At 40.6% G+C, this 24,957-nt stretch overlaps 1 long non-coding RNA gene across 1 annotated transcript in view; it reads left to right on the top strand.

The window, feature by feature from the left end:
• The window catches only part of LOC140504509 (uncharacterized), a 29,262-nt gene continuing 4,305 nt past the window's right edge, over positions 1 to 24,957 (top strand). The window contains exons 1-2 of the long non-coding RNA XR_011967134.1: positions 1 to 232; positions 4,563 to 4,765. This is a non-coding gene — a long non-coding RNA (uncharacterized lncRNA). The remainder of the gene's footprint in view (positions 233 to 4,562; positions 4,766 to 24,957) is intronic.

Genomic DNA, 24,957 nt, shown 5'->3' with positions numbered 1-24,957 from the left:
TTCCTTTTCCACAATGAATGCCTCCTGTATCTACTCCCTGTTCTGTGCTGCTGAGCAGAGAAAATGAAACTGAACCTTAATAAGGAAACAGAAACTGGCCCGAGTATCAAGAGAGGAGAGCCAAAGGAAGGGATTATTATCAAAAGGGGGACCAGCAGTCACACAGAACACTTGTCTAGGCAGTGTCCTGCCCAAGCAGCCAAGGCTCTTCGACAGGGCTTCTCATGCCAAGGTAAAAGGAAAATGGCTCCCCAACCCTTGAATTCTCCACTCGAAAGAATTTAATTTAGTGGGAGTTTTGTTTTTTTGGAATTCTTTTGGGAGGAGTGTTGCAAATAGCCAGATGGTTATCAGTCAGGGATGCTGCAGAAGGGAATGAATCATGCAAGGAGTCCCAGGGGAAGGCAGCAACTGAGGCTAGACTTCGTAGGTCCTTAGAATTCTGAGATAGTTGCTGGAGTTGACTTGAGCATGGATCTGACAGGGTAGGGTTTGGGAATGGAACAGAATTTTAATCTCCACCTCTCTGCTGATGGACTGGGTGACTTAACCCTCTACCCTTCTCTAGTCATCCATTTTTCCCTCTCTTAAAAGGGTTTGGATCAGGGGTGGGGAACCCGGGGCCTTCAGGCCACATGTAGCCCTTTTGGTCCTCAAGGGCAACCCTTTGATTAAATCCAAACTTCACAGAACAAATTCCTTTTAATAAAAGGACTTGTTCTCTAAAACTTGTTCTCTATCAAAAGGCCACACCCAAGGACCTAGAAGGCCACCTGTGAGGTCATAGGTTCTCCACCCCTGACATTGGACTCTTTGGGGGTGGTTGGACTCCAAAAGCCCCTTCTAAATTGAACCATTTCCAATCTGAATACAAGGGGCCAGATCTCCAGGAGTTCTGTTGTGTTTGTCCTTCATTTTCGAAGAGGACCATGACATCAAAGAAGTGATGACATGACTTGCACTTAACTTTGTTTTGGGTGAGGGAGGATTGTGCAAGGTCATCAGCCTCACTTTCTCCTCTTGAACCATCTGGATCCAGTGACCAGATATTTATCAAGACAGAAGTTCCGAGATAGCTTGGTAGAACAAAGGAGCTCACAACTGCAAGGGACCTACTTTAGAGATGTAATTCAACCTCCTCATTTCCCACATGAGGAAACAGAGAAGGAAAGGCATTTGCTAGGAGTCACACAGTGAGTTTCAGATCTCTTCCTAAGGATCTTTCCAACGCTGTCTTTTATATCATGGAATTGTAATTAGGCCACAAGGGACTATCTCCATATAGCTAGGAATTCTTTCATTTGGAGGTAAACTCAGTTACAGGAGGGAGGAAGAGGGATGTTGGCCCAGAGGACAGCTAGGCCAATGGTATGGTTATGCCAGAACACAAGAAGAGCCATAACCCAGGAAAGACAGACCCTGAGGGAAAGGAGCCACTGTAGTAGGATCCTGAAAATGGCTATGCCACATGTCACCTACCAGAGAACTGCAAGGTAAGCTTTGGGGAGGAAATATGCTTTCCCCATGCTACCATCCTAGATCCAAGTCTCATGAGTTTCACGCTAGCAGGGCAATGGCTATCTGAGAGGGGAAGACCCTCAAGGTTTCTAGTCAAACAGAACAATTGCTATTTCCACTTACTCTGAACCATCAGAACCCAAACCACAACCAATTGAGGCTTGGACTGGGACCTATTCATAGCTGGCCAATCAGTAAAAGCCAGAGTTCTATTTAACTGCTTAAATGGATGCTAGTAAGAATGGTTTGGGGATAGAATCATGCACTATGACCAGGTGGGATATTTACCAGGATTACAGGGCTGTTTCAATATTAGGAAAATGATCAATGTAATTGACCATATCAATAACAAGTCCAGCAGAAATTATATAATTATCTCAATAGATGCAGAAAAAGCCTTTGACAACATATGACACCCATTTCTATTAAAAACCTAGAGAGCATATGAATAAATAGAGCTTACCTTAAAATAATAAGCAATATTTATCTAAAACAATCAACAAGCATCATCTGTAATGGGGGCAAGCTAGGGGTGAAGCAAGGATGCCCATTATGACCTCTATTATTTAATATTGTGCTGGAAATGCTAGCTCCAGCAATAAGAGAAGTAAAAGAAATTGAAAGAGTTAGAATCGGCAATGAGGAAACAGAACTATCACTCTTTGCAGATGATTATGATGGTATACTTAGAGAATCCTAAAGAATCACCTAAAAACTAGTGGAAATATTAACTTCAGCAAAATTTCAGGATACAAAATAAACCCACATAAATCATTAGCATCTCTGTGTATTAGCAACAAAGTCTAACAGCAAGAGATAGAAAGAGAAATTCCATTTAAAATAACCTTAGACAATATAAAATACTTGAGAATCTACCTGACAAAACAAACCTAGGAACTATATAAACACAATTACAAAACACTTCATACAAATAAAGTCAGATCTAAATAATTGGAAAAATATCAATTGCTCATGGGTAGGCTGAGCCAATATAATAAAAATGACATTTCTACCTACATTAATCTATTTAGAACTATATCAATCAAGCAACCAAATACATTTTTATACAGCCCGAAAAAATAATAAAAAAGTTCATCTAGAAGAACAAAAGGTCAAAAATATGAAGGGAATCAATGAAAAAAATGTAAAAAAAGGTGTTCTAGCCATGCCAAATCTTAAACTGTATTATAAAGTGAAAATCACCAAAACAATCTGGGATTGACTAAGAAATAAAATGGTAGATCAGTGGAATAGATTAGGTACACAATACAGTATAGTAATCTAGTATATGATAAGACCAAAGATGCAAACTTTGGGGACAAAAACTCATTATTTGACAAAAACTTGCAGGGAAAATGAAAAAAAAACCCCAGTATGGCAGAAACTAGGTATAGATCAACACCTCAGAGAAGGTAAAAATGGGCACATGATTTACACATAAAAGATGATATCATAAGTAAATTAGGAGAGCATAGAATAGTTTATTTGTCAGATCTATGGATAAAGGAAGAATTTAGGATCAAGTGAGATACAGAAAGCCTTTCAACATATGAAATAAATCATTTGATTATATAAAATTCAAAAATTTTACACAAATAAAACAAATGCAACCAAAATTCAAAGGAAAACATAAAACTGAGAAAATTTTGTTTACAAGCATATCTGATCAAGGCCTCATTTCTCAAATATATAGAGAACTAAGTCAAATTTATAAGAATACAAGTCATTCCCCAATTGATAAGTGGTCAAAGGCAGTTTACAGACAAAGGAACCAAAGCTATTTATAGCCATATGAAAAAATGCTCTAAATCACTATTAATTAGAGAAATGCAAATTAAAACAACTCTGAGCTACCACCTCACACCTATCAGATTGACTAATATGACAACAAAAAAAAAATGATAAAGTTTGGAGGGAATGTGGAAAAACTAGGGCACTAATACACTGTTGGTAGAGTTGTGAACTGATCCAACCATTCTGAGAACAATTTAGATCTATGCCCAAAGGGCTATAAAACTGTGCATACCCTTTGATTCAGCAATACAACTGCTAGGTCGGTATCCCTAAGAGATTTTTTTGAAAAAACAGAAAAGGACCTATTTGTACAAAAATATTTATAGCAGCTCCTTTGGTGGTGTCAAAAAATTGGAAATCCAGGGGATGCCCATCAATTGGGAAATGGGCGAACAAATTTTGGCATATAATTGTGATGGAATATTATGGTGTTATAAGAAATGATAAGGAGGATGATTTCAGAAAAACCTGGATTTACATGAACTGATGCATAGTGAACTGAGCAGAACCAAGAGAATGCTGTACACAGTGGGCAATATTGTACAATGAAGAACTGTGAATGACTTAGCTATTCTTAGCAACGTAGTGATCCAAGACAACCCCAAGGAACTCATGATGAAGCATGCTCTCTACCTCTAGACAAAGAACTGATAGTCTCTGGATGCAAACTGAAGCATACTATTTCTCTCTTTCTTTCTCTCTCTCTCTTTCTCTCTCTCTCCCTCTCCCTCTCTTTCTCTCATTCCTTTTGTTGTTGTTGGAGTCTTCTAGTACAAAATCTAGTATGGAAATATTTTACATGATTGTGCATGTATAACCTAATATTGGATTGCTTACTATCTCAGGTAGGAAGGAATGGAAGGAAGAAAGGAGGGATAGAATTTGTAATGCAAAACTTTTTTAAAATGTTTAAATTGTTTTAACATGCAATTAGGGGGAATAAAGTATTATTAAAAAAAAAAAAAGAATGGCTTGGGATGGGAGGGAAGCAGACAGAGCCATGACTGGTCATGTTCGTGCCAGGAAAATTGTTCCTCATTTTAGTGGAAGACTAGGACACCAACTGACCAAGCTTCTGTTTCTTATCACTGAACCCAGATGACTCTGGAGGAGAAAGTAAGGCTAGTGACTTTGCATAGCCCTCCCTCACTTAAATACAATTCACTTGCATGTCATGGCATAGTGTCTGAACTGGAAGTGGTAGAATCACAGGTTTAGATGTCATCGAGAACAATGGTTTCATTTTTCAGATGTCATGGTCCTCTTTGAGAATGAAGAACAAAAAATAAAAAGACAACAGGACACCAACCCAAGGAGAAAGACTCAGACTGTAGAACACGGAAGAGAAAGGGGAGTATGGATGGAAGCACCCCTCCTTGCACAATACCATCTATATTCATTATTCCTGCTAACCAGGTGCTAAACTCTATTGTTTCTCCACTGCGGAAGTAGGGTAAGTTCTGCTGTCTTTGCCTTCCAAATTCTGCACCCTCAGGAAAAGCTGTGAGCACCCCACTCTAACTCATTGATCTGAAGTTTGGGTGGGAGTGCTGCAGACTATGAATGGGAACTGTGCTCCCTGAGCCGAGTACCTTTGGGACTGAAAGACAAAGGGTGGTCCAGACCGGCTTCTGCTAATGAGTTATGCCTCTGGAAGGCATCATGATGATAGCTGGCATCTCTAAGGAGTTTGGAGGTTCAACAGACACTTTCCCCTCAACAGCCTTGTGAGGCAAATAGAATTAGCCCCATTCTGCAGAAGAGGAAACTGAGGCAGGGAGAGGTGGATCCCACGGCTAACTCATGAGTGTTGGAGACAGGACTCACACCCTTCTAACTCAGTTTCCTCATCTGAGACATGTGGTCATTGTTCTTGATGACATCTAAACCCACGATTCTACTACAGCCACTGTGCCCCACCATATCAGCAATGAAGCTGGTTCTACCACTTGGCATGGAAAAAAACGACCAGTGGCAAAGTGGCAAGGATGAGAAAAGACAGAGGTAGCCCATCTTAGAGGGACTTTGGGGGAAAAGAAACCAACCTAATACCCTGTTACAGGAGCTATGAATTGGTCCAACCACTCTTGAAAACAATTTAGAATCATGTAAGAAACTGAAAGCAATCCTTTGACCTAGCAGCACTAGGTGACCCAGTGGAGAGAGTTCTGGACCTTGAGTCAGGAAGATCTGAGTTTGAATCCTGCCTCACTAGCTGTGTGACCTTAGGCAAATCACTTAACTTGTCTGCCTCACTTTCTCCATCTATAAAATGGGGCCAAAACTGACACCTCCCAAAATAGTGAAGATAAAATGAGTTAACATTTTAAAATGCATTGGAAACATGAACATGTTTTGTAAATACTAGATATTATTATTATTATTATCAGCTATTATGAAGATGAGGATGCTATAGGTGGACAAGTGTATCTTTTACTTTTTGCAGCACTTTTTGTAATAAAAAAAGACAAAAGCGGGTGCTTATTAATTAGGGGATGACTGAACAAACTCGGGTATGTGAAGAAGTGATGGATTATCATCGCTTCATAAGAAATAAGGCATATGGAAAGATTCCGAAAAACAAGAGAAAATCCAAGTGAAGCGCTTGAGGGCCCTCCCCTCACATTGCAGTCACTCTGTGAGTCTGTATCCACTCAGAACCATAGCTTCTGAAAGTTCAAGCCGGATTCAAACCCAGATCTCTTTTCTATTCCAGCCCTCTCTCTATTATACTATGTTTTGGTTTCCTCATATGCACAAAGAAGGGGTTGAAATAAGATATTCTTGGAGTTCAAATTCTGCAGACATTTATTGAGTCCCTGGAAGAGGTGTCTGGGAAACCCTGAAAAACTGGGGTGCTCTGGACTTGGGGGTTTTGGACTTGGAAGTGAGAGTGTGTTCTAGAGGAATCAAGCTAAGCAGTGAACCAAGTCCACCTTTGTCCCCAAGGACTGAGAGGGTACAAAGGAGGAGGGGGATTAGGCCTTCTGTGTGTTGGGGAGTAAGTCTGTGTATTTATGATTATGCCTTCTGAAGTAAATATTTCTGTATAAAAGCTAAAAAACAAACAAACAGAAACAAACCAACCTTTAGCAGGAAGAACAAAGAGGAAGAGGGGAGATGATATTTAGTTAAGGCAAAGAGCTCACAGTATAGGCAGGAGATAAAAACAAATATCCCTAACTGTAATCAGAAAGGAGAAAGGCTAAGGGGTAGCTCAGTGGTAATGGTAGGGTGGTGGACAGGGCACCAACTCTGGAGTCAAGAGGATCTGAGTTCAAATCTGGCCTCAGACAGACAAGTCACTTAACCTGTATTACCTCCCCCCAAAAAGAAACAAAGCAGAAGTGTTAGAAAGATATGTGTTTGTTGGATGTTGAAGGGATTCTAGGGCCGGTTCTTGTCCTTACCTCTGTTTTTCCAACAGGCACAAAGAGATACTCTGATGAATCCAATGAGAGTTGAGGGATCTGGGACATCTTTCCATGTATGGTGGTAGGAGGAAGTAGTTCTGTGTGACTACAGCCATGGTGGGATGGATCTGAGTGGGCTGAGTCCTGGGGAGACCCTGTAGGGACGATACCACAGACAGCAGGGTTTGTGTCTTCTTCCTTTTTCAAAAGCTTATGTTTCAGATGAAAAGTGATGGTGTCAGCAGCTTTTAAAAGGGTTGCCAAGAGAGCTCTTTTATTTTGGTACAGTGTGAGGGCTGTGTGGGTGTTTAAAGTGGAAGGGATGACCAGGATAAGGGACGGAGCCAGGAGCCAACCACAATGTGCACCTGTGATTATATTAATTCTTATGAAAATAATTATTAATTAAACTATATCATATACATATGATTATACATATGCTGTCGTTTATACACAATATAGATTATAAATTACAGTATGATCTCATAAGGAAGGCTGTTATAGGAGATAGAGTCTAATCTAGGAGTCAGGAAGAGTCAAATTAAAATCCTGCCTCTGACACTTACTAGCTTGGTACCTTAGGCAAGTGACTCAGACTTTTTGTGCCTCAGGCAACTGCCTAGGACTTACCTACTAACTTACTAGGGCTAAAAATAGCTCACGTCTGTACAGCGTTTACTATGTACCAGGCACTATGCTAAGTGAGTTACAATTACGATCTCATTTGATCCTCACAAAAGCCCTGGAAGGTTGGTGTTATTATTATCCTCATTTTACAGATTGGGAAACTGAGGCAAACAGGCTAAGTGACTTGCCCAGGGTCACACATCTAGTATTTGAACTCAGGTCTTCCAGCACTCTGTGCACTATGGGGCCCCCTAGCTGCCTCTAAGACAAGATGTGTTCCCACACAGGACTCCTTATGCTGCTAAAATCACAGATTAGTCAATCTATATCTGTATATTTCTATTTATTTACCTATAACATACACACATATATAAACGGACACAGAGAAGAGGAGGTGGCACCAACCTTGCCGGGTCATCCCCTGCCTCCAGGCTCTCTTGCTATATTAGCTTGTTCACTCAACCTTCTAGAAAAGGTATTCAGTGTACAATATGGGGATCAGGTATAAGACAAGTTTATTTCCTCCATCAGAGAAAATTATTAAGATGAAAAGATATGCATGATGAATCAGAAGACATAAACTATTTCGTGTAAGCTCTCATACTTATCATCCTCTCCCAGTTGGTACGATGGAAGAAATAGTTTCCTTTCCTCTCAGCCCCACACTGTCCATACAACAACTTCTAGCCAGTCAAGCACATCAGCTCTTTAGTCCTTCAGGCTGCAGGCTAGTCCTGCCAACAGTCATGTGTCCAGTGAGAAATGGGCTATTACAGGAAGCCCCTCTCACTGGGTAGCTGGGCTCTGCCTTGGGGAATCTTTGCCCTCATGAGGTAGCTGCCACAACTGGAAAGATCCATTTGTCAGGGCTGCTATTTGCTGACCTGTCCACCACAAAGAAGACAGCTGGGGACTCGGCTCACCAAGGCAAGCACAGGATCCTGGTGTCATGCCTGGCCACCATGGCTGCTGGAGGCAAGGTGTGAGGCAGGGAAAGGAGAGAGGAATTGAGACTCACCCCTACTGAAAGGCTGGGCAGAGAAGTATCCAATGAGAAGTTAGCTCTTCTTATAGCACACATTGGAATCATCTTTAACACACACACATACACACACACACACACACACACACACAAGTCAGGGGAAATGCTAATAATGAGTAGCTATGTCATCTCAACAGGATGTGTGTTCTTTAGCAAGGGACCAGAGTGCAAGTCCAGTTCCATGGGAGATGGTCCAGCTCATCAAATAGGTGTGTGTGTGTGTGTGTGTGTGTGTGTGTGTGTGTGTGTGTGTGTATGTGTAACAGAGCTGAACTTGGAACTCTGGGCCACTTAGATCCAAGTCCCAGTTCTGCCCCTTATTAGCCCAGCCTCTCTGGGCCTCAGTTTACTCATCTATAAAATGAGAGGATGACCCTACAGAAGGAACAAGCCTTTGCATCAGAGGTGCTGGTCCTCCCTGAATATCCCATACACCCCCAGCTCTCACCTGTGGTTCCAAGAAGCTGTAGCATGTGTAGTGGCCACATCCCAATAAGATGATCTTAGCAGATGGTTAAACCAGGTTGAGGGTAACCAAGAAGCCTTAAACAGGTTGGTGAATTGGTGAGGGGATAGTCTACCCCAAGCATGTGAAGACTTCCCCTAGTGGAATGGGCAGATGAGAACAATTTGTTCTAAGGGCCACAAAGAGCTGTGGAGTGCTTAGAGCTTGGCTAGACATTGAAGACACTAAGGTCATCCACTGCATCCTGGGACATCACCAGTCATGCTGATTTTTATCTTGCCACTGGACTTTGATGACTGGAAAAGAGAGTCAGGTTGATGACCTTGTGCAACTCTTAAATCCAATTCATATGCAAGTCAAGACCTCATCCTATGATGTCATTGGTCCTCTTGGAAAACTCAGGGCAAACAAGGGCAACATGAATGTATGTTGTTGTTTACTCATATTTCAATCGTGCCTGACACTTCATGGTCCCATTCGGGGTTTTCTTGGCAAAGATCCTGGAGTGGTTTGCCATTTCCTTCTCTAGCTCATTTGACAGATGAAGAAACTGAGGCAAAAAGGGTTAAGTGACTTGCCCAGGGTCACCCAGTTAAGCAAGTGTCTGAGGCCAGATTTGAATTCAGGAAAATGAGTTTTCCTGACTCCAGGTTTGGCATTCTGTCCACTGTGCTACCTAGTTGCCCCATATGTATGTATATGCACATTTAAAAACAAATATACACCTGTATGCATATAATATATACCCACATACATGTATAATGTATACATAAATATATTATATACATAGCACGTATATATTATATATCATAGCCAACATTTACATAAGCTTTAAGGTTTGCAAAGTTTTAAATAATGTTACATCATATTGATGTTACGTTAGTATAGTGTGTACTATAGCATAGTATGTTATAGATCTCATTTGATCCTTTCAACAACCCTGTGAAGTAGATGCTTTTCTTAATTCTCATTTGGCAGATGAGGATACTGAGTCTGAAGTAAAGTGAATTGCCCAGGGTTATACAACCAGTAACAAAGAGGGGCTTCTTTGATGGTTGATGACTAGTGGAGCTATGCATGCCGAAGGCACTGAGCCCCAAGATGAGTGCTGGCCATGAAGGCCCAGCCTTGGAGGCTCACCTGGAGGACCTGGGGCACATCTCTTGGTCTCTCTGAGTCTCAGTTTCTTTGTGTGTAAAATGAGGTTCATACGGATAACTCATTTAATTTTTTGGTCCAGGTCAGTGATTTTGTTGGTTTGGGGAACTCCTAGTATGTATATTTCCTCCTAAATCCAATTCATTTTCATAGCATGGCATCACCTCCCTGATGTCATGGTCCTCTTCAACAATGAAGGATCATCTCTGTGAGTAGAAAGAGGAGCTCCTCCAATGGGGACCCAGTTGGGCAACACAGCTCTTTCTTCTCTCTTCTTTCCTTCCTTCTTTTCTTTCTCTCTTTCTTTCTCTCTTTTTTCCTTTCTTTCTTTCTCTTTTCTTTCTTTCTTTCTTTTTTCTTTCTTTCTTCCTTCCTTTCTTTCTTTCTTTTCTTTCTTTTTCTTTCTTTCTTCCTTTCTTTCTTTCTTTCTCCTCTCCCTTCCTTCCGCTCCCCAATATAAATTTTGATCACTGAAACTTCACAAGGTAACTCATGAGTTTATCAACTAGATTTTTTCTTCAACCCAAATTTCTCTGACTCTCATGGATTGACCAACAATAGATCCCAGATCAAGTCCCATTTAGTCACCGTTTGGGCCCAGATTGACTCAGAGTGAATGTAAGTAGCAATTGTTTCTATTTTGGCCCGAAACTCTAAGGGTCTTCCCTTCCCAGAAAGATTTATTTTTTTAACTAGATAAAGAGGGCATTCTCTGCCTCATTTCTTATTAAGTCTTAATCACTGAATAGGTGTTGCCTCAGTCACACTAAGACCTGTTTAAGACCTTAGCCTAAAAAGGCCAAGATCCCCCACTGTATCCTGGGCCATCTCCAGTTGCCCTGATCTATATCTGGCCATTAGACCCAGATGGCTCCAGAGGAGAAAGAGTCTGGTGACTTTGCACAGCCCTCCTTCACTTTTATCCAGTTCATTTGCAAGTCATGATATCACCTTCCCAATGTCATGGTTCTCTTTGAGAATGAAGGACAAAAACAAAATTCTGTAGGTCACTTGAAACTTAGGGTCCAAGAGAATTGCTGATTGAATTGATAAGTTGAGTGACTTGCTCAGGGTCACACAGCCAGGATGGGTCGGAAGCAGGAGGTGTGAACTTGCTTTCATCTGATTCTAAAGCTGGTTTTCTATCCACCACATTATCTTGTTTCTCACACTTCATAGGGTTATTGGAGGAAATCAGATGAGGAACAGAATAGAATAGTGGACTTGGCTTTTTTGAGTGGACTCAGGAAGACGGGTTCAAATCCTGGCTCAATTACCTAGCTACCTGTGTGATTCTGAGCAAGTCACTTACTTATTCTCTGCCTCAGTTTCCTCAACTGTAAAATGAGGGGGTCAGATTCAATGGCTTCACATTTCCAACCAGAAGCTGTCTTGGGTCCTGTATTTGTCCTTGTGATCCTGGCTCACTTCTGTACCCTGCTGAATGAGAAACATCTGTGTTGGGGATGGAGGTTGTGACCACTCCCATTATGCCTTCAGCTATAGACCTCTCACCTGATTCAGCTAATCTTTGTTGTAGAGTTGTTGGCCTTTGGCCTACTGGTTCTGGGCTTCACAGGTATGGGCGTCACTCTGTGGCCTCATACTTGATGGGTTGGTCAGCAATGATGCATGGTGGTGGTATGCTAGTGGATGGACTTGTGGCCACCTTGTGAAGCCTTGGTAAGTGGTGCCCAAGAGGCCCAGGAATGGGATTACATCCACTGTCCATAAAGGGGAAATAAATTGCCCAAGGTCATATGGTCAGTTTGTGATAAGACCTGTGACCAAGAACTCAAGTCTAGGGCTCTCTCCTCTACCTCTCTGTATATCAGAGTGAACTCTATGGGGTCCAAGCTCTATTTCCCTTCAAGGTGTCACCTTAGAACTATAGAATCTAAGGTAGAAGGGACCTCAGAGGCCATATGGTCCACTACAGTGAGAGTGAATGGCATTCTTTCACTGTGGAATGAAAGAATATTCTTACTAAACAGAAACTTCACATCTCTCCTTGAGGCCGCTATGGGTGGGCTTTCCTCCCCCTAGCAATAGATTCCCCCATCACAGAGTTCCTTACCACATGGGGAATTCTGGGCTTCTTTCCAGGAACTGGGGTGAGCACTACTACCCTGGCAAGTATGGGAGCTAAGGATGGCTATGAGATCCATTAGAATTGTGTGTGCTTAAAGAAGTGTCAGAATTAAGGGGTAAGTAGGAGCAGATGTCTACCAGTAACTGATCAGCAAATTAGAGCCCAGATGAACCACGCTGACCAGCCAAACAAAGACCTTGGAAATGGGCTTGGTGTTCTAGAAGAATAAACTGAATAAACCTGCTCACCAAAAAGTTTATTGTCTGTCTCTGACTTGTCCCTATTGAGGAGACTCAGACCAATGAAATGTCAGTGGATATGACCACTCTCTTATCTCTAGTCTCCCCATTTTCTCTTCCCTCTGACCACCTAGCCCCAGCATAGCTGAAAAGCCTGTGCTCCAACTTCCCAGGAAGGTCTAGGGCCTAGAATCACATTAGGCCTGGAAGAGATGGTGGCCAGGAAGGATGGAGACCCAAAGAAGAATTTCTACAAGTACCCTGTATGAAGCAGATACCAGATAAGTCCAAAGAGAAAGGTTTAGAATGATGGCAGCATGGTTGAAACAAGTGGATAGACTTCAAAGGGGACCACTTTGAGGGGGCAATCTGTATTTGATGATTTAAATCAAGGTCCCTCCCTGCTCTGACATTCTGTATTCTAAGGCTGGCCCTCTGTGATCTGATATTCTGTGTTCTTATGTCTTCCCAGCTTGGAAGTTCAATGTTCTGAGTTCCCTCTCAATTCTTATTTTCATTTTGTAAGGCTTACAAAGCATTGCAGAACATATATCACATCATTTTATCCTCCCAGTGCTATGTGATAGGTAGTATACATACTTTCTCCCCACTTTTAGATGAGAAAATGGATTCCCAGAGCTCAGTCACTTTCCCAGGGTCACATATCTTATAAGTGGCAGAGGTAAGATTCTACTCCAGTTGTTGCCACTGAGTCCAGCAGCCTGGCCACCATCTCTTCCAGGCCTAATGTGGTCAGGAGGTAGCACATTTTATTTATTTTTTGAGGTTTTTTTTAGATTTAAATTTATTTATTTTTAGTTTTCAATATTCATTTCCACAAGATTTTGAGTTCCAAATTTTCTTCCCATCTTTCTCTCCCCACCTCCGAGATGGCATGCATTCTGATTACCCCTTCCGCCAATCTGACCGCCCTTTTATAATACCCCCCCACCTTATCCCCTTCTCCTTTCCTTTCTTGAAGGGCAAGATAGATTTCTATACCCTATTGCCTGTATATCTTATTTCTCAACTGCATGTAAAAAACAACTTTTCAACATTTGTTTTTAAAACTTTGAATTCTAAATTCTCTCTTTTCTTCCCTCCACATTCACCCCCATTGAGAAGACAAGCCCTAGGGCTGTGGCCATTTTTGGTCAGATTTAGTGTTCCTCTTTCACCCAGGTCCCACAGAGTTTTGCCTCTCACCTTCTTGGCATTTGTGGGTTGAGAAGTCTGGAAACTGCCACAGCTGGCAATGATTCAGTCCCTGAGGCCTGCTCTGGCCTGTGTGTGCCATGTGGCCCCCTTTGGACTATGATCAGCTCCCTTCCCGGTGCAAAAGACCCTTCCTGTTGACTTTCCAGGTTGTCTTGGGCTGGGGATTTGTTTCATTCTGTCATTTTGTGAGTTCTGTAGCTCTAGAATTTGTTTAGAGTCATTTTTGGTAGGTATTTGGAGGACTCTTATCCCTGCTCTTAATCTGCCATCTTGGTTCCACCCCCAAGGTGGTATATTTTAGGTGCCCTATAGATGTTTCTGAGACCTCATGTCTATTATATCAGCTGAGACCACATCTCCTCATGTATTCACTGGCATTTAACATGGGATGGGTATCTGCTCACTCTATATTACCCAGAGTCCTCATTGTGTCACTCTATCTCAGTCAGCTCCTGAGAACAGTAATGCTTTATATTTCCTTGCCCAACCAACTCCTTTCAAATAGATGCCCTAACAGACCCCTTAGGCCCCTGTCAGGGTATTAGATAATCTGATGAATTTCGAACTCCCTTGGTTTCAATGACTGTGAATGGTTAAAAACCACCCTTCCAGGTAACATTTTCATTCTAACAGCTGTACTGTTTTGATCCAGAGAGTGTATAGGGTGAGCTCACAAGGGAATAGTAGTGGAATTTCAAGCATCACCACTTACTTGCCATATAGCACTTTTAGGCAAAGGAATTTACTGAGTGTTTCTCCAATTGAACCATGCAGGTGGCCTCCATCCTGCCTGCCCTCAAGTAACTTGTGGTCTGTGCCTGGAGGGAGGCACTGCACTGGCAGACTGATAGGAAATACCCAACTTCTGATTGATGTTGTATCTGAATGAACAAGAATGAATGAATTGAACATTAATTAAGCACTTACTATGTGCAAAGCACATATGTATACATGTGTGGCAATATGTATCGAAAGGTAAGACAGTCTCTGCTCTCAGGAAGCTCATCACCCTCTAATTGAGGAGACAACACATGTGGAAGGTTTCAGCTGCAAGTCAGATAGAAAAGTCCCATGATCCTTAGGGTGCAGTGACAAAGCCAGTGGTAATATTTCATCCTTAATGTCATTTCTATTAATAAAATCTGATCAGATCAGTTTCTAGTATTGAACCATTTGACACTTGTATGTGAGCATCGTTATTCCTGAAGCTCTTGGGTCCTGCGTTGTCTCCATCAGAGTCAAGAGGATATAGTAGTCAAGGTGGTGGTGGTCATTCTATTTGCCTGCTGCCTCCTCTTTCTCTCAGGAAGCCTTGCTGCTTTAGTTGGGCTGAGTTGCCTGTCCTGTGAGTAACAGTTGGTGGCCCCTTTTCCACAGATCGCTGCCCCAGATGATGTCTGGGGAAGGAAGAAAGCAAGAACAGTGGGCTAGGGTTACTGCCACTCCCAGGGTTCTTGTGCTCATCTGCTTATTGGTAGCAGAGGGTCATCAGTTATTGATTATAGAGATGAAGAAAGCAGACCCCTTTTCCATAACAGTTTCTCCTCTTGATGATCATATAGGGGCTGGGCTGACAACAGGTCTAGTGGCTTGCAGGCACTGCTGTTCCCAAGGCTCTTGAGTTCAAGGTGTTCAAAGTGATTTTCATAAGAGTCTGAGGGAAGATGCTGGTCAAAATGGGGGTGGTGGTTCTACTTGCCTGGCATATAATGTTTTCTATTGCCTCCTCACATGCAGTATACCAAACGTACCAGATGCTGTGTTTCTGATTCCAGGATAGGGAAGAAATGGGGGAAGGAAAAGAAGAGGAATACAATGAGGACAGAGAGGAGGAGAGGACTGAAGTGTTGAGAATTCGTAGGCAGAAGAGTGAGGAAGGCTTTAGGGAGGACAAGGGCAAGGATTAAGCAACCTCCAGTGCATACCAAAATTTGTGGGATGCAAACAAAACAGTATTTAGTATAAAATTTATATCTCTAAATATTTATACCAATAAAAGGGAAAGGACAGATCAATAATTTGGGCATGCAACTAAAAAAAACTAGAAAAAGAAATTTAAAGTCCCCAGCTAAACACAAAAATAGAAATCCTGTAAATCAAAGGAGAGATTAATAAAATTGAAAGTTAAAAAAACCCACTGAACTAATAAATAAACCTAGGAACTGATTATATGGGGGGAAATAATAAAATAGATAAGCCATTGGTTAATTTAATTTAAAAATGGAAGGAGAAAACCAAATTACCAGTATCAAAAATGAAAAGGGTGAATGCACAAACAATGAAGATGAAATTAAAGCAATTATTAAGAGCTATTTAGTCCAATTATATGCTAATAAAACTGATAATCTAAATGAAATGGATGAATATTTACAAAAAATTTATAAATTGCTCAGATTAACAGAAGAGGAAGTAGAATACTTAAATAACCCTATTTTAGAAGAAGAAATTGAACAAGCCATAAATGAGTTCTTTAAGGAAAAAAAAAGACCCAAGACCAGATGGATTTATAACTGAATTCTACCAAACATTTAAAGAACAATGAGTCCCAACACTATATGAACTATTTGAAAAAAACAGGCAAAGAAGTCCTATCAAATTTCTTCTATGATACAAATATGGTTTTAATTCATAAATCAGGGAAAGTGAAAAGGGAGAAAGAAAACTATAGACCAATTTCTCAAATGAATATTGATGCAAAATTTTTAAATAAAATATTAGCAAAGAAATCGCAACAATATGTCCCAAAGATCACACACTATGATCAGGTGGGATTTATACCAGGAAAGCAGGGCTAGTTCAACATTAGGAAAATGATAAGCATAATTGAACATATCAATAACAAAAAGCATATAATTATATCAATAAATTTTTTAAAAAGCTTTTGATAAAATACAACGCTCATTTCTACTAAAAACTCTAGCAAACAGGAACAAATGAAACTTTTCTTAAAATAGTAAAGAGTGTCTATCTAAAACCAAGAGCAGGTATTATCTATAATGAAGTCAGACTAGAAGCTTTCCCAAGAAGATCCGGATGAAGCTAGCATGTCCATTATCACCGTTGTTATTCAATATTGTGTTAGAAATGCTGGTTATAGCAGAAAGACCAGAAAAAGAAATTGAAGGAATAAGAACAGACAATTAGGAAACAAATCTGTCACTTTCTGAAGATGATGTGATGGTATATTTAGAGAACCCAAGAGAGTCAACTGAAATGCTATTAAACAACAACTTTAGTAAAGTTTCAGGATATAAAATAAACCCGCATATACCATCTCCATTTCTATATATTACCAACAAAGTCTTCCAGGAAGAGCTAGAAAGAGAAATTCCATTTAAAATAACTTCAGAGAACATAAAATACTTGGGAGTCTACCTGCCAAGACACATACAGGAACCATAAGACAATTAGTAAACACTTTTCATGCAAATGAAGATAGATATAAACAACTGGAGAAATATTGGTTGCTCCTAGGTAGGCTGAGACAATATAATAAAACTGGCAATCCTTATTCAGTGCCAAACCAAACCAGTAAATAATTATTTTATAAAACTAGAAAAAAACCATAACAAAATTCATCTGAAAGAATAAAAAGTCAAGAATATCCAGGAACTGGGAAAAAATTCTAGTGGAAAATTAGAAAAAAGTGAAGGAAGGTAGCCTAGCATGAATAGATTTCAAATTATCTGCCAAGTACTAATCATCAAAACAATCTGGCACTGGATAAGAAATAGAGTGACTGATCAATGAAATAGATACAATATATAGAAGCGTATGGCCACAGCAACCTAGTGTTTGATAAACCCAAATATCCCAGCTACTGGGGCAAGAACTCACTATTTGAAAAAACTGCTGGGAAAACTAGAAAGAAGTCTGACAGAAACTAGGCACAGAACAACATCTCATAAAGTATACAAACAGAAGTTCAAAATGGGTTCCTGATTTAGACATAAAGAGTGATATAATAAGTAAATTAGGGGAACATAGAAAAATTAACCACTCAGATCTATGGATAGCACAAGCATTTCTGACTAAAAAAGAGATAGAGAGGATCACAGGGGATAAAAATGGATAATTTTGATTGAATTAAATTTAAAAAGGTTTGCACAAACAAAATCAATGCAGCCAAATTTGAAGGCAAGCATGAAATTGGGGAAAGCATTTTACAACAAGTTTCTTGGATAAAGATCTCATTTCTCAAACGTATAGGGAACTGAGTCAAATTTATAAAAAGCAGAGCCATTCTCCACCTGATAAATGGTCGAAGAACATAATCAAGTGGTTTTCAGAAGAAATCAAAGCTATTAATAATTTTATGAAAAATGCTCTAAATCACTGATGATTAGATAAATGAAAATTAATACAACTCTGAGCTACCACCTCACACTTATCAGACTAGCTAACATGAATAAAAGGAAAATGACAAATGCTGGAAGAAATGTGGGAAAAGTAGGGATACTAATGAACTGCTGGTGGAATTGTGAACTGGTCCACAATTTGGAAAACAATTTGAAATTATGTCCCTAATGCACATATCCTTTGACCCAGCAATACCACTACTGGGTCTATATCCCAGAGAAATTAGAGAAAAAGGAACAAGACCTATTTGTTCAAAAATATTTATAGTAGCTCTTTTTGTGGTGGCAAAGAATTGGAAACTGAAGGGATATCCATCATTTGGGGAATGACTAAACAGATTGTGCTATTTCATTGTGATGGAATACTATTGTGCTATAAGAAATGATCAGGATGCTTTCAGAAAAATCTGGTAAGACTTACATGAACTGATGCAAAGTGAGCTTGTCCACAGTAACAGCAATGTTTTACAATGATAAACTGTGGAAGACTTAGTTACTCTGATGAATTTAATAATCCAAGTCAATGCCAAAGGATCCATAATGAAGACTGCTATTCACCTGAAGAGAAAGAACTGATGAACTCTGAATTCTAATTGAAACATATTTTTTTCATTTTCTTAACTTTTCTTGCCTTTTATTTTTTGCAACATAACTAAATGTAAAAATATGTTTTGCATGACTGCATATGTAGGAGGTGGAGGTAAAAAGTCAAATCAAATCTCGGAAGCACTGCAAAAAAAAAAAAAAAAAGGAACCTTTAGTGCAGAAGGGGAAAGATTGAGAGTTGAGTGAGTGGAGTGGAAGAGAGTGTTCTATAAGGATTTGGCTTCTAGTCCTGACTCTGCCATTAGCTCCTTCTGTGACCTTGGACCAATCACTTCCCTTCTCTGGGCCTTAGTTTCTTCCTCTGTAATGTAAGGATGGGAATCATTGAGTCAGTTGATCCTGCTTCAATAATAGCTAGCATTTATATAGTGCAAAAGACTTTTCATATGTCCCCTCATTCAAAATTCACAACAAAACAGTCATGTGAGATCAGTTCTATTACTATTCCCTTTTTACATATGAAGAAACTGAGGCTAACAGAACTTAAAGTTGCTCAGACATGGTTACTAAGCTACTTGAACACAGGTCCCTGACCCCAAGTCCAGAACTTTATCCCTTTCAGGGGGCCATCACCAGTCCTTGACCTGTGACTTGCCACTGGACTCAGATGACTCTGGAGGAGAGAGTGAGGCTGACCTTGCACAGTCTGGGCTCCCTTAAATCCAGTTCACTTGTAAATCAAGATATCACCCTCTGGATGTCATTGATCCTCTTTGAGAAAGAAGAATGAACAACAATCTCCTTCAATTGGTAACTGATACTTTGGCCACATCCTAGGGGTCAGCCAGTGGAGGCAGGAGAGAGAAGAGAGAGGGGTCTAGCAAAACCCTTTGGGGGAGAAGTCACTAGCCAAGAGGGGAGAAGGAAGAGAGGCACATCCCTTGGGGCCTTGCCTTGGCAGTGTCTCAGTAAGTAATTGCAGAACTTGAGGTTTAGTAAAATGAGGGGGTTGGATGAACTGCTTCTACAATTCGAAGAGCCGAAGCTTGCTGGAGGGAGAGCTAGGGTTTCTTTGGGGCGTTCTGAAGTGGAAAGATAGCTTTGGAGTTGTGCCTAGTTTGGAGCAGGCCTCTGTGTTAGAGGAGCCTGGGTTCAAGTGTCATCTCTGGTTTAGCCTAGCTATGTTATCTTGGCAAAAATCATTTAACCTCTTAGTGTCTCAGACAGTTTTCTAAATTGCTGATCTGCATATCCGAGAGGGTGTTTGCTTCATTGATGAAACTACTGGTCAGTCTACTCCCTTACTCCTCCTCCCCAACCTCCCAAATTTTAAAACCCCCATGTGAGCAGCCTGAAAGTTAAGGGTGACTCCATCACTGAATCAAAAAAAAAAAAATCACCTGAGCATACCAGGGTTCCTCAACCGCAGTTGTCAGCCTCAGCTCCAAAGCTTGGCCCTCGCTGTCCTCCTCCCTCAGCTCACTTGGGGCTACGTTGGGTTCATGGGAACCAGGCATGGCCCAAGTGCTCTCCTCCCCATCCCCCCCACCCCACCAAAGGGTAATGACCTCAGGCTGGTTATGATGGAGTACCCAGGATTCTTTGTGAGTGATTATCCTTCACCACGGCCAAGGCTGATGCAATAGTCCTTGCCGTGTTTTCTTCATGCTGAGGACTCTCTGCCCAAGGACTTCTTCATAATAGCTACCAGTTATATAGTGATTCAAGGTTTACAAAACACTTTACATGTTATCTCATTTGATCCCACCTTGACACCTAGATACCCACTTCTCCTCAACCTCAAAGGGAACTCAGACTGTAAAGAAATGACCTTCTTGAATAGGATAAGCAAAAGAAGCTAAGACTGGAAAAAATTTTTGGACACAGAAAGTCAGAGTTAGAGGGAAGATTAGAACATAGAACACCAGAATGGGAAGGAACCTTAGAATAGCAGATTTCAGAACTGGGAAGGGCCTTAGAACATAGAAAGAGGGAGTTGGAAGTGACTTTAAAACAAAGAATATCAGAGTCTGGACAAAGTAGTGGAAAGAGAGGACTGGATGGGGAGGCTGACTTGAGGTCAAATTCAGTAGCTGTGTGACCTTGGGCAAGTCACCTTCTTTTTCTGGGTATCAGTCTCTTGGATTGTAAAAGGAGTAGGTTGGTTTTTCAAGTCTCTTCTAGCTCTGAATACTATGACATTGAACTACTAGAGCTGGAAGAGCTAAGGAACTTTAGAGATCACCTAATCCTCTCTGCTTTACAGAGGAAATCAAGGCCCACAGACATGAACTTACTTGCGCAAAGGCTATGTGACTACTGTTACATAGAGTCAAGACTAGACCTCATCCCTTCTGGCTTATAGGTCAGTGTTATTTTCCAGTGTTGTTGCCCTTCCTAGATGGAGCCCTACTCTAACAGAGCTGGCTGATGCCACAAGGCTAGAGGGAGACAATGGTTAGAACATCACTGCCTCTCACATCATTTCACAAAATCAGAGAATTTCTGTGCTAGAAGGGACTTCAGAGGCCTTTTTATTCTACAACATCCCCAAAAAACAATTGATAGGAGAACAATTGAATATGCTGATTAGAGCACAGGACTTGGAGTAAGGAAGAGCTGTGTTCAGATCATGCCCTCCAGTGCTCTTAAGTTGGGTGATCCTAAGCAAGGTATTTATTTTCTCTGCACCTCAGTTTCCTCATCTATAAAATAAGGTAAAATTTTTTCATTTATAAAATGAGGACATTGGCTTTTTCTGTGTCTCTTCCAGCTTTATAAGCCTACCTTAATATTTATATCACAGGGTTGTTTTGAGAATCAGGTTCAAGAAGCATCATTTAGGGAAGAATTAATCAATAATATAGTATAACTCCTTAACCTGGCATTCAAGACCCTCTATAGTCTGGCTCCACTCCTCCCACTTTATTTCATAATTTCTTTCTCTATATTCCTGCCAAACTAGATCACTAAGATTCTTTCTGCCCTAAACTCAGCTTACCACCTCTTACCTGTTGGATTTGAGTAGACCCTCCTGCATGTCCAAGAGGCACTCTCTCCTCATTTCTGCCTTTCAGAATCTTTCTCTTCATTTCCCTGAAGCCATCTTTGATTCCCCCATCTAAAACCGTTTTATTTTTTTGAGACCACATTGTCTCTTTCCTTCCTGTGTCCAGTTGACACCTTACTTTATATTATATGTATTTATGTGTATATCCTAAAGGTACAGAGAAGTACCCCTACCACTACCACCCCAGAGTATAAAGTAAACACGTGGAAGTCATGTCAATTTAGTTTGGGAATTCCAAACACCTAGCACAATGCCTTTTGCAGTCAAGTATACAGAGCAATGGAGTAGGGAAGACCTGAGTTCAAATCCTCCTTCTGACACTTATTAACTGTGTGACCCTGGGAAAGTCACTTAATCTCTGCCTGCCTCAATATTCTTTATCTATATATAAATGGGGATAATAATAGCACCTAGCTCCCAAGTTGTTGTAAGGATTGAATGAGATGATATTTGTGAAGCCTTTTACAAACCTTAAAATGCTAGCTATTGTTATTATGCAGAGTAGGTGATGAAACGTTTCTTGAATTGGATCTCATTGAATCATTGACATAGATGAAAATGTAGATGACATAGTTATCAAATCTTGGAAGCCAGGAAGGCTACCTAGCACTGAATGATGGAGTTAGACCTCAAAGGGTCTCAGTAGGCTAGAATCACGTACCAGAGCTGTGAAGATAAAGTTTGATAAACATGAATGTAAAGACCTATACTTGGATTCAAAAAATCAATGACACAAGCTCAGGACAGGAATGACAAAGGTAAACAGTTTGTGCAAACAAGATCTGGAGATTTTAATGCACTGGAAGCTTAATGGGAGTCAATAGCATGGCACTGACTGACTGACTGGTTGATTGACATGACAGCAAGAGAAACTAATGAGATCTTAGGTGTTGTGGCTGAAACAAAGGAGAAACTGGTCCCATTATGCCCTACCCTGGTCAGACCTTAGTTAGAGAATTGTGTTCAGTCCTGGGTAGCAGATTAATAAACTGGAAAGCATTCACAAGAGGACAAGTAGGATGATGATGATGATGATGATGATGATGATGATGATGATAATGATGATGATGATGATGATGATGATGATGATGATGGACAAGGAAAAGAGGAGGAGGAGAAGGAATAGGAAGAGGAGGAGGAGGAGAAGAAGAAGAAGAAGAAGAAGAAGAAGAAGAAGAAGAAGAAGAAGAAGAAGAAGAAAGAGGACTGTTCGAAAAGAATTGGTGAAAGAACCCATTTTGCCTGGAGAAGAGAAGACTTAGGAGGTACAAGACAGTGGTCTTTGGATATTTGAAGAATTCTTCTGCTTGGCTCCCAAGGAAGGACCAGGAATTATGGATGGAAGATCCAGAGACTTCATTTTAGGACTCTATGTTTAAAAAAACCAAAAATCTTTTGAACAACTAGAGCTTTCCAAAGGTGGAGTGGTCACTAGGTCTGAATTCTAAAGAGATCAAAAAAAGGGGAAAGGATCCACCTGCACAAAAATATTTATAACAGCTCTTTATGTGGTGGCCAAGAACTGGAAATTGGGGGGATATTCATCAATTGGGGAATGACTGAACAAGTTGTGGTATGTGAATGTAATGAAATACTACTGTGCTATAAGAAGTGATGAACAGGATGCTTTCCAGAAAAATCTGGAAAGACTTACATGAACTGGCGAAAAGTGAAATGAGCAGAACCAGGAGAACATTGCACATAGTAACAACAACACTGTACAGTGATCAACTATGAATAACTTAGCTCTTCTCAGCAATATAATGATCCAAGACAATTCCAAAGGACTCATGATAAAACATGTCCACATTCAGAGAAAGAACTGATGAAGTCTGAATGCAGATCAAAAAATACTTTTTCTTTATTTTATTTTATTTTTTGGTTTCTCTTTGTGGTTTCTTTCACAATATGACTAACATGGAAATATGTTTTGATAACTGCCCATGGCTAACCTATATCAAATTGCTTACAGAGTTGGGGGAGGGAGGAAAGAGAGGGAGAAAAAATGGAAACAAAATTTGTTTTAGACAAATGTTAAATATTGGCATTACATGTAACTGAAAAAAAAATACTGTGAAAAAAACTAAGGTGGAGTGGTTTAGTTTGATAGATAATAAGTTCTTTATCAGGGGAGGTATTCAAATAGAAGATAGATGACTCCTTTGTAAGGATGTGGTAGAAGAGATTCTTTCTGAGAAATGATTCCGGCAAGATATCCTTTGAAATCCCTCCCAACTTTGACAGTTTGTGATTTTAGACTCTATCTCTTCCAAAGCTGAGCATTCACAAGCTTTTAGGGTCTTTTTAGTTTTAATATTCTACATTTTAAAGTTCCTTCTACCTATCACATGCTATAAATGAACTGGTGAGGCAGCTAGGTGCTGCAATGGATAGCATGCAGGGTGTGGAGTCAGGAGTGACCTGAGTTGGAATCCTGCCTCAGACACTTACTGAACTGTATGACTCTGGGCAAGTCACTTAAACTCTCTGTGCCTCTGTTTCTTCATCTATAAAATGGGATCAATAACAGCACCTACCTCATAGGGTTGTTATGGGGAGCAAATGAGTTAACCTACCCAAAGAGTTTTGCAAACCTTAAAGCGCTCCATAAATGATAGTTCTTCTTATATTTATTCTTTATAGTGGATAACTTCCTGGCCACCGACCACAAGTCAGAATATATCTCCATGGCTATGGGCTTCTAGCATTTTAAAAATCCTCATTTTTTTCCTAAAGGATAGTCTTGCTCCTTAAAACCCCAACTCCACTATTGTCAGGTTCCCAATATTCCCTTGGTACTTTATGCTATGTGTATTGCCACCAGGTGGCAGCAGTGTCTCTGCCTTGGATGCATCCCAATCAAGCAAAGGACAGACCAGAGCAGATTGGGAAGAAAAGCATGGATCTCACACTCATAGGAGTTTAAAGGAGAAAGAGCTTTTTAGAGATTATCTGGTCCCACCCTCTCACCTCTGACTGGCTCCATCCCCTTGACACTTGACATCCCATGTTCTCGAACTCACCTTCCCTTTCTCTGTCTCCTAGTCCAACATCCTCTGCCTCAGGGCTCTCCTCTACCCAAGCAAGTCTTCACCCACCCCATGAGGGGCCTGGCAAAGGATATTTCATGGCTAACAAAGCAGACAGAAGAATGGAGTGATACTTAGGATAAGACTGGTCGACTTAGAGTCAAAGCTTTGTTGTTTTTCAGCATTTCTCAGTCATGTCCTACTCTTTGTGACTCCATTTGCTGTTTTCTTGGCAGAGATACTGGAGCAGTTTGCTATTTCTTTCTCCAGCTCATTTTACAGATGAGGAAATTGAGGCAAATAGAGTTAAGTGACTCATCCACTGTCTTATAGATCCTTTTCCCATCCCCTTGATGCTAATGCCTCCCTGCTAAGATTAGCTCTAAC

Source organism: Notamacropus eugenii, chromosome 5 (genome assembly GCF_028372415.1).
Source record: "Notamacropus eugenii isolate mMacEug1 chromosome 5, mMacEug1.pri_v2, whole genome shotgun sequence".
Lineage (NCBI taxonomy): Eukaryota > Metazoa > Chordata > Mammalia > Diprotodontia > Macropodidae > Notamacropus > Notamacropus eugenii.
Note: the sequence above shows the minus strand (reverse complement) of the source record. Positions and strands in the feature narration are given on the sequence as shown.